Source organism: Halyomorpha halys, unplaced genomic scaffold (genome assembly GCF_000696795.3).
Source record: "Halyomorpha halys isolate HHAL.00 unplaced genomic scaffold, Hhal_1.1 Scaffold277.1, whole genome shotgun sequence".
Lineage (NCBI taxonomy): Eukaryota > Metazoa > Arthropoda > Insecta > Hemiptera > Pentatomidae > Halyomorpha > Halyomorpha halys.
This window is the reverse complement of record NW_027115357.1, coordinates 244,114-254,550: the sequence shown is the minus strand read 5'-3', so window position 1 is coordinate 254,550 and position 10,437 is coordinate 244,114. Positions and strand designations below refer to the sequence as shown.

At 30.9% G+C, this 10,437-nt stretch overlaps 1 protein-coding gene and 1 long non-coding RNA gene across 3 annotated transcripts in view; one reads left to right on the top strand and one right to left on the bottom strand.

Annotated features, from left to right (window-relative positions):
- The window catches only part of LOC112211568 (uncharacterized), a 24,913-nt gene extending 14,878 nt beyond the window's left edge, over window positions 1-10,035 (bottom strand). The window contains exons 1-2 of one of the 2 annotated variants that reach the window (XR_002945653.2): window positions 9,673-10,035; window positions 3,695-3,846 (exon numbers count right to left, since the gene is read on the bottom strand). This is a non-coding gene — a long non-coding RNA (uncharacterized lncRNA). Of the gene's footprint in view, window positions 1-3,694; window positions 3,847-9,672 lie in introns of those variants that run through there. The other variant, XR_010844822.1, reaches the window with a different exon arrangement.
- Window positions 1-10,437, top strand: part of LOC106680678 (bromodomain adjacent to zinc finger domain protein 2B) — a gene marked incomplete in the record, with an annotated part of 314,015 nt that overhangs the window by 197,634 nt on the left and 105,944 nt on the right.

Here is a 10,437-nt window from a genome sequence, read left to right as displayed (position 1 = left end):
CGAAATTTGTAAAATTTAATCTTTTTTTTTCTTTTGTTAATCTACATTGGGAATATTTTAGGAGTTATTGTTTGTGAAAAAAAAATATATATAATCTTTTCGCTCGCGAGTAAAACCTGTTTTATAAGATCGGCGCGTATCATGAGTTTGCAGAATATAATTTAATTATTCTGCTAACTTATAAATTTGCTTATTCCCAAGAATATTATTTTTAAATTACAGTTTTTTTTTCTCATTTCGACGGGAAATTTTTTAATATATGGATGTACAAATAATTATTTTTTCAACTACTTTTCCCGTTATAGAATGAACATATAAGTGTGATGAATCTCCGGAGCTCAAAAATGTAAGGAAAGCCGTGGGTTGTCCAGGCCTGTATTAAACAATTCCAAGATCATCTTTGTAGGTACTAGTCCCACAAAAAACCCACTTCTCGCCTCTGACGTGACCTGCATTTGGCAAGGTCAACTCATCTCCAAATTTGCTTATTGCGTAACCAAATTACGATTACACATCCTCAATTGTGTTCATTGAAGTTAAAACATATTTTTTTTCTTGTGATAAACGTCAGTTATCTTGAAACCTGATTGAATGGTCTTTCATTTTAAAATTGTAATAAATACTGCTTGGTAATTTTGTATAAATTAATTATGAATATGTAATTCTGAAGAAAGTGGACAGTAACTGTTGTTTCCTTCTACCACCGGGTTGATCATTTTGATTAAATTAATAGCACTTTGGCCATTAGATGTTCGGATCCAGGCATATCGAGAAAAATGAACAACAAGTAAATGAATTTATTTCTTTGTAGAATTATTCTCAGTAAAACCACCGATTGTATCGATGGACATAATATGATAAGGATATTCTGCTGGGACCAACTTATACTGTAATCCTATCGCTCTTCCAGTTCTAGATTTATTTTTAACACATACTTTACAAGCTTACAAAATTGATTAATAAGTTTGTCCATGTTTTTAAAGTAGTAGAAGAGTCTTAATTTGTCAGCTATTTGGTTGGTACCAATATACCCGTAGAATTGGTAAATTTTTTTATATCAAGTTGAGTCCTAATCTCTCTGACACATATGAGGTATTAATGATCTTCAGTTAAACATGTTAAAGCGTGTTAAATAGAAAAAAGCACACATGTTAAATGGAGAATGATGTCACGCAACAGACCAGCTGAGCTCGTCACCATTTTGTTTGTTGTGTTAGGTTACTTGCTCGTATTTTGTGTTACTATTGTTTTACATGTTTTTAAAACTAATAAAGCAATGGATGACAATAATAATAATATAATGACAGTTTTCAATTAGCCCATCTTAATTCTCTTTCTCGCAAGTTAGAAGATCAACAAGACACTCAGTAGCCAAACTTTCACACTACTTCTACTTTTCACTTACTTTAGGCATGTTGTAATAAATTACTTTAATCAAAACTTAGAAATAAACAACAAGTTTTGGAAGGAAAGGTTATAAAAGAAGTTGCTCAGAAAATCCGCTAGAAGCTCTCATACAATTAACATGACTTTAAGTAGGGATGCTCACAATCCTATACTTATGACATTCAACATGGTAAAACATTTTACATTTAACGCAACATGATGAATACCCCTATACAATCCCTTTCTGTTGTTCAGCATCTTGAAATCTTTAAACACCTTGGAAGTTTCAATCTCAAATGTGATTGTTGCCTGATCATTTATTATGTGTTCTAGTTGAATTATATTAACCACAACTATTATATTAATCACAATCTTCATCTTCATCTTCAAAGCTTTATAGAACTGGGTTCCTGGATAGCGCATCAGCTTCTATGTTGTTCTTGCCTTCCTTGAAGTTGTACTGATATAGATACAACATGAAGTCACACAACGCTTCATATGTTCGTGATTCACATTTTAAATTGACAAGGGGTTTATGAGCCGATGTCACAGTAAACGCCTCACCTATAAGATAATGTTGCCAATGAACAATTGCTTCTTTTATTGATAGGCATTCTAAATACATTACCTCTTTCTTCATTTGACCAAGTGTCAATTTCTTAGTAAAATATCCAACAGGATGCAGGGGGGTACCATTATACCATCATACCAGGGATGAATGTGGTTGCTTCAGAACTGTACCTAGACCTGGACGGCTTGCATCAACTTCAATAACTATATCTTTATCATGGTTATAAATTGCTAAGGCTGGTGCTGTACAAAGATATCTTTTTATGCCTTGAAAACTCATCCGACAATATAAATTTTTCATTCTTTTTCAATAAATTCTGTAATGGAGCTAATCACTCAGTACAATGATCTATAAATTATCGGTAAAAGTTTAACTTACCCAAAAGTTGATGAACCATTTTTCGTGTCGTAGGACGGTGAAATTCTTTAATTGCAATTAAGTTATCTTTAATTGGACGAACCTTACCATATTCTAATGTGTGGCCTAAGTATTCCACTGACTGCAAAGCAAAACTACATTTCACAAGATGTAATTGGAGTTCTTCTTCCTTAACTGCTTTAAAGATTAAGCCCAAGTGTTCAATGGAACACAAGTCCCTTTCCATAGTGTTTTATGAATCTAATAGTGAACTGTTACAAGCAATTGAAAGAATATTGAAAAAGTTACTATTATTAACAAAGGCTAATCATTTGAAAACAAAAACAAAATATTTCTTATAACCTCCTTATGATAGTTCGTCTCGGGGCCGCTAGGGGTGCTGCTAGGAGTGCTGGATGTTTAAATTATATTAAAGCTTCTTAATTTATATATATTTAGCAGTAATATAAATTTATAAAAATAAATCTTGGGTAAATATTAAATTATATGTTTAATGTTGGACATGGCGGTGTCCTGACCAATTGTCTTACCACCCACTTCCCCAAATAATTTGAAAACTCCAAATATTTAGTTAAATCCCTCTCTTTTTTAATTTGAAACCTCCATGTTTTCTTGACAGTTATCTTTGGTTGTGAGGTTTTGAAGTAGAAATTAGTATACATATCCAATCTTAAATTATACGCTATGTGTATGTAACAATGTTTATTAAGGTATGTAGAGTTCTGCAACACTGTGCCGTGTAGATATTATGTTTGATAATACAGAGGACGCACTCTGGGAGCGATCAATAGAAAATGACCCCCGATAATAATGCCACCGTACCTATCTTCTCCCCGGTGACGCACATATCTCCCCGGTGACCTCACAATTGTCTACCTCGCTTATACTTGTCTCAAAGTAGATATATATTTATAATTACTCATATTTGTCTAATTATTTACTCTGTTACTGTAAGCGTGAGTCAACCCTATGGGTTCCGGAAGTCATCCAGCTTCATAAACTGGGTACCCTTAAATGAGAAAAAAAACAGGCGGATGAGTGTGATCATTAAAAAATAACCTCCTTTTACGATCGTTCAAGACAGTATTTTTTTTTTAGTTCCTTAGTTCATATTTTCTGTTCGGACTCTTAACCCTGAAACATCCTATTTAAACCTGATGATATGTTCGGTGGCTCGATCTATTGTTTAATATACATATTTTAATATTTATAAATACTATGGGGGCACTCACGAGTTTACAAATTATTTAACTGTTTATTTAATTTATACTACTCGTTGCTCAAATTGTACAACTGTAATTTACATGAATTATATAGTACAGGTTAAATTCAGTTTTAGAAAGAAAAAAAAATGTAAAGTCTTTTTCGCAACATTTTAATTTGTACTTCAATTTAGTGCCTCTTCTAAAACTATGTTCTTTATCATGTTTTCCTCTAAATTGCTCTGAATTCTCTTTGCTCCTGCATCTTGACTGAGCCACATACAATTGTCCATAAGTAAATATTGTTTTCTTCGATGTTACACATAAGTATATAAAAAAAAAATTATGTATATAAATAATTTACAGATTATTTCAAATTATGAAGAAGATGGTTAGGAGTGTGATTAAAAGAAACAAAAATAGTTCACTTTTTTTAAAAATTTATTTTCCGACGTTTGTAATAATTAATTAATTTATAGTAAATTCAATTTATAGAGCTTTATCAGGGTTAAATATTATTATTATTAGGTTATATATTAAAAACGACTAAAAATATTTTCACGTAGTATGATCATGAGATACAAAAAGGTAAATTAAGATAGGTATAAAATTATGTAAAAATATGTGAAAAGAAAATTATATACAAATGAAAGTAAAGAAGAAATAAAATAGCATTAATGTAAAATATACAATGATAAGTATATTTAAAAAACATTACGCAAACTGTTAGGTTGAAAATGAAAAGGAGAATTAATAACTCGTAAAAATAGAAAAGTAGAAATGAAAAAAAAAATTAAGATAATAAAAAACAGAAAATAAAGAAATTAAGATTTTATAAAAGTTGAGAAAGAATAAATACAATAAGAATAAATGAGTAAAGAACTAATCATATCAATTTTATTGATTATAACTCTACTGATTGTTAAATGTTGATTGGAAATATTTCTATTTGTAGAACTGGATAATGTTTGTTCAGGTGTAAAAAAGAAATAAAGAAGTGAAAAAAGGGTGAAAATTGATTTCCTGAAAATAAATTTAATAAAGTTTAACTCATAAACCTTTTGGAATTTATTTGCGACAGTACAAATAATTATTTTATATTGAAAGTTACTCATATTAATTTATACATAAATATAAATTTATTATATCTTATTTTTTTTTTTGTTACAGGTAAGCTTTTATGGAGTCTTCACAGAACATAATAAAAGTAGGTGTACATATTAGTATAGTATAAATAATCAAATTGAGGTGTAGATAGTTGACCGTAGATTAATGCTTGAAGAAGTTTGTCGGGGGTGCGGTCGTTGTTATCACGTCGTTGGCCCCGTGTTACTGGATTCATATTGAGGTGTAACTCAGGTCGAAACGTCGGCATAAAATAAATAAATATGGTTTTGTTTATTTATGTTGTTCTTTGCTGACCGCACCCCCCGACAAACTTCTTCAAGCATAAATAATCAATATTGAATATCATAGTATAGTTGTTAGCATACTTAGTAATTCATGATTGTAATTTCGCTGCTTAATTATTTTATAACATTTAGAACGAATTCAATTATATTTCATGCAAACGCATTAAAATTCATCTTTTTAATTAATAATAATTGTCTTCAATTATTATAATTGATACTAATGTTATTTAAATGACTATTGCCCGATCAATCAATTCTAAGCTTCACAGAAAAAGCGCTTATGAGTAATTTCTTTAAAAACTATTATTGCTGAAAGATGTTCGATTATATCAGAGTAAATTACGTTTCGTGCCAATTCCACTCCATTGTATCAGCTAATCTGGTTTACATTATCCTCATCACATTCTGACATAAAATAATTTTTGATCAACCCTAATTCAATGATTATTAATAAAATAAAAATCTTTAAAATTGGCGAAGAAGGGCAACTGCCCCTCCGAAATGAAAATAACGAAAATTGTATTCGACCGGACCTCGAATATCCCAGAATAATTATTACCGATTCATACCTTATTAAACTTTTCGGTTATGTACAACTATACTAGATTTACTTATTAGAGACTTATTGAACATGTTATGGGCTTTTAAAATACCGTTCTTATTTTTTAGCTTAATTATTTCAAATAATATAAAAATGGATATTTGTTAGTTGGTACTTTATGCGCTGGTATACCATTGTCATCCGATTGTGAAAGGGCTTTGATACCATCATTGACTGCCACCCGGACTATATTCCTCCAACCAAGTTATACATTTCTTTACAAAAAGCGTTTAGTATCATTATTATATAATAGTCAACAGGTTGACATCTCTGTTTCAATCTAACAACCCTGACGAAGATCTGCAAAGTGGGGCGAAACGTTGGTTAACAATAAATAATTTTCTTTTACTATTTTGATACCTTTATTGAAATTCCAAACTAAAACCAGAAACACAACTGTTCTTATATTTAAAACAATTCTCAGGCCACTGCTGATGAACGGCTGTGAAGTCTGGGGAGCGGCATCCTTCACGAAAAGAAAAAAAACTACAATCTTCTCAAAATAAAGACCTAAGAATCGCAGTTAAGGGTCATAAGAAATTGCCAATTGCATCGCGAATTACATATGGAGTCAATAGAGTATTACATTAAAAAACGGTTCATGAAGTTCCACTCCCAGAAACCTAACCTCAACTCGAAGACTGAAGCCCAGACTACTGCAGGACATTCTGTTATAAATTTTAATAAATATAAAATTAATTCATAGCCACACTACCTCTATTTTACTTTTTATTATTACTCATTTTATTTATTTATTATTTTTTTTTTTTCTATTTTCTTCTCTCGTCCCTTTTCCAAATTAACTTGTTTCTTTTTATTATTAGAGGTCAATTGTTTGTTTTATTTAAGTGTACCAATATCATTATTTTTTGTTATTAATTTTACTTTCCTCTTTTATTAAGAAGTATTATTTTTATCTATTTATTTTTTTTTCTTGTTTTAATAATAACATTGTATATAGTTAGGGGTGCCTTTTGTACGAGACTATACCCCCCAAACTGTTAAAAAAAATCATAACGACTACATCAACCATGTAAGGCCCACCAGGCCGATCTGATATAAAATAAAATAAAATATAAATAATACGGGGATACCTTTATTGACCGCTATACCGGACTATCTTCCTCCAATATATGATTATATATTCATTATATTAATTGATATCGAAGTTTGAATAGTGTTTTAATTAATGTATATACATACTTAAGTATAGTAATAGTGAAGCATCGCCAGGCTTTTCTAGCTACATATAACAAATATATATGCTCATTATTCTAGTAATATGGAGTGTTTGGCACGGATAAATCGCCAAGATATTCTACAACTGAATATTACAGAAGCCAGGAGTGTGCTGGGATGAAGGGGCGAGGGAAGATAGGCTATTGTGAGATGGGAGAGCGGCAAAGGGAAAAAAAAAATTAGTCTGGGAGTGTGCGACTGCTTGTTGAAAAAAGGGGCCCGCATCTGTGTAGAGGACGACTGCATTCCTCTCCTCTGTGCCTCAGCACTCCTGCCTGGCCATCTGCTGGGTAGCTCCTAGCTCTGTTCGGGGTATCGATACTATCCCCACTATCGATATTAGGGGTATGCATGATCTTTAGTTTAACATGTTAAAGCGTGTTAAATGGAAAAACCTATGTTAAATGGAGAAATGTTTCCTTATTTTACTATGTTAAAACGATATAACATATAACACGGCTGAGAGTCTGTTACTAGGTCTGTTAAATGGAGAATGACGTCACGAAATAGACCTGCTGAACTTGTCATCGTTTTATTTGTTGTCATGTTAAGTTACTAACTCGTGTTTTTTTTCTTTTGTCTTGTGTTTTGGACTTTTTAAATAATAAAATCAGTAGCCAAACTTTTATACTTCTACTTTTCACTTATTTTACGCATGTTGTAATAAATTACTGTAATCAAAACTTAGAAGTAAACAATAACATGAAGGAAAGTAAAGTTTTGGAAGGAAAGGTTATAAAACAAGTTGCTCAAAAATCCGCTAGAAGCTCTTAAGCATTTACCATTTAATATGAATTTAAATAGGGCTGCTCACAATGCTATACTTATAACATTTAACAAGGTGAAACATTTTACATTTAACACAATATCATGAATACCCCTACTATCGAAAAACAGTCATTTGGCTCTTTATCCTAAGATAGATATGTGATCTATTGAATAAAAATAAGCAAATACTTCCAAGCGCTTAGTTTTATAAAATGTATTCACTTTTTAGTATAAGCGATCAGTTGTTATCAATTGAATAAGAGCTACCTTTTCCTTAAAAGAGAATACTGGAAAACCATCAACAAAATAGGTATCTACTTAAAAACATTTTCTTATACTTTAAGTAAAAACTGTAGTACAAGAGCCCAAGAGGAGCACAAAGGCAGTTATCTCACCCCAATTTTTATTACTTTAATGAAAACTATGTATAATTAATAGTCAAAATTGATGAGTCTGTCAAGTATAGGTAGGGGGAATTAAAACTAGCTGTTGTTCCAAAACGTTAAAAACATCTTGAATAGTAGGAACAATACAAGAAAACCTAAGAGAACATCCTTTAAAATAGATTGAATTGCTAAAATATGATCTGTAATAGAGCTATTTACGTCCAATAAGTCTGGAGATATTGTTTTTTAAAAAGCAACGTTTCTTAAACAATGTACTTAGTAGTTAGTGCATTTATTTTGAGAAATCTATATCTTAAAAACCATTCGCCATATCAATGTGTGTCAGCACTCAAATTAAAGTTAGTTAAATTTACTGTGAAGTAGTTAACCGTTATCTTCTTAGGATTAGTAGTTTTTATGATATTTGACAAAATAAATTCAAAAAAGGTTAATTTTTAGTAGTTGTTCAGATAAATTTTTTGGATTTATGAAAAATTATATATTAAGAAGTATTGGACGTACTGCTATCGCTAACATTAAACCTAATTTAACCTACTATACTGTCGTTTAACTAACTTATCTTCGTAGCGGTAATAGTTTTTATGATATATACAAATAAATTTGAATTTTGCAAATACAATTTTGTCCGAACAACTTGAAATAATTTTATTTTAGGAAATATCATGAAAACTACTACTCCTACAAAGATACACGTCATACATTAGGGGTATTCGTGATCTTTAGTTTAACATGTTAAAGCGTGGTAAATGGAAAAACTTATTTTAAATGCAGAAATATTTCCTTCTTTTACCAAGTTAAAACGATATAACATGTAACATGGCTGAGAGTCTGTTACCAGGCCTGTTAAATGGAGAATGACGTCACGAAACAGACCAGCTGAGCTTGTAGTCGTGTTAGGTTACTTACTCGTAGTTTGTATTTTGTTTTTTTTTGTCTTGTGTTTTGGAATTCTTAAAAAATACAGTCAGTAGCCAAACTTTTACACTTATTTTAGGCATGTATTAAATTACTGTAATCAAAACTTAGAAATTAAAAGTTGTTGAAAGTGAACAACAACATGAAATTTTGGCAAGAAAGTATAGTTACTAAACAAGCTGCTCAGAAAATCTGCTAGGAGCTCTTATGCATTTAACATGGCTTTGAACAGGGCTGCTCATAATCCATTACTTATAACATTTAACATGGTAAAACATTTTACATTTAACACAATATCATGAATACCCTTATTACTTTAGAGCACGTAAAACTAGCTTTATGTTGAGTGCTAATAGACATCTGTAGGTCTCCTGGTTCCTCACATTTCCCAAAATAAATTCGCCAACTACTTATCCTTCCGTGTATTTTTTATGAAATGTTACTTTTTAAAAAATTATATTTAGGGAGCTATCGGACGCAAACTATTAGGGCTCATATTTTAGAAAATTTACTCTACTTAATAGTTAATAATTTAACTTAAATAATTTTCTCTTAGGTTTTCTTGGTAGTTTAAAAATTAATTTGATTTAATGTTTGAAATATACTCCATTTTTCATTCCCCCTTACTGTACTTAGACGACTCGTCAATTTTCACTAGTAATTATGCATAGTTTTTATTTAAGTAATAAAAAATTGGGGTGAGATAACTGAATTTTTTCTCCTGTTGGGCTTTTGTACTACAACTAAAACTATATCGGACTCTAGTATACTCGACTACGGATGTTTCATTTACGGTTCTGCCCCTCACCGGATTCTCTCCAGATTAGATGTGGTTCATCACGCAGGGATTCGGATCGCAGCCGGCACCTTTCGAACTATTTCCATCTTTAGCCTGTGTTCTGAAGCTAGTCTAAACCGTTCTCTAAAATTTACGTTCTGCACTTTACCATTTTTTCAATGCTAAAACTTTTTTTTAGAATCAATATGGAAAACAATTAGAGTGATTTTACAGAGTCAGTCATACTGTCACTTAAACTAAGGCTCACATGGTTTAATTAATGCTCTCTCATTTGCATAAAAATAATTTTTGAAAAATATGCAAAAAAAATACTTTCCTTATACAATAATTCTAACCCCAGAGTTTTGATTGGTTCCGTTCCATGTATGTCACATGTGTATCAATGTTCGTGCATATGTTCTTATTTAATGGGTTGATTTAACTAATTATAAAACGTATTTACTTATGTTGATGCTGACTGTTTTAAATTTATTTATATTTATTTACTACTGCTTATAATTATATACAACTAGTAAATTTACTATTAGATATAAAATGATATGATACAAACATGTGGAGAATCTACCCATTGATAGAACTCCAATAACGTTACTAGAGAAGATCTCGAGGTCATCTTCTTTTTAGATGCCTTAGAGGATTATCAGATATTGAAAGAAAAGCCAGGTTAGAGATAAGGGTTTGGGTGGTTAGGAAGTTTATCACGGAAGGATTACTATCTGGTTCTGGCCAAATCGACAACATATGGAACATTGAGGTCCT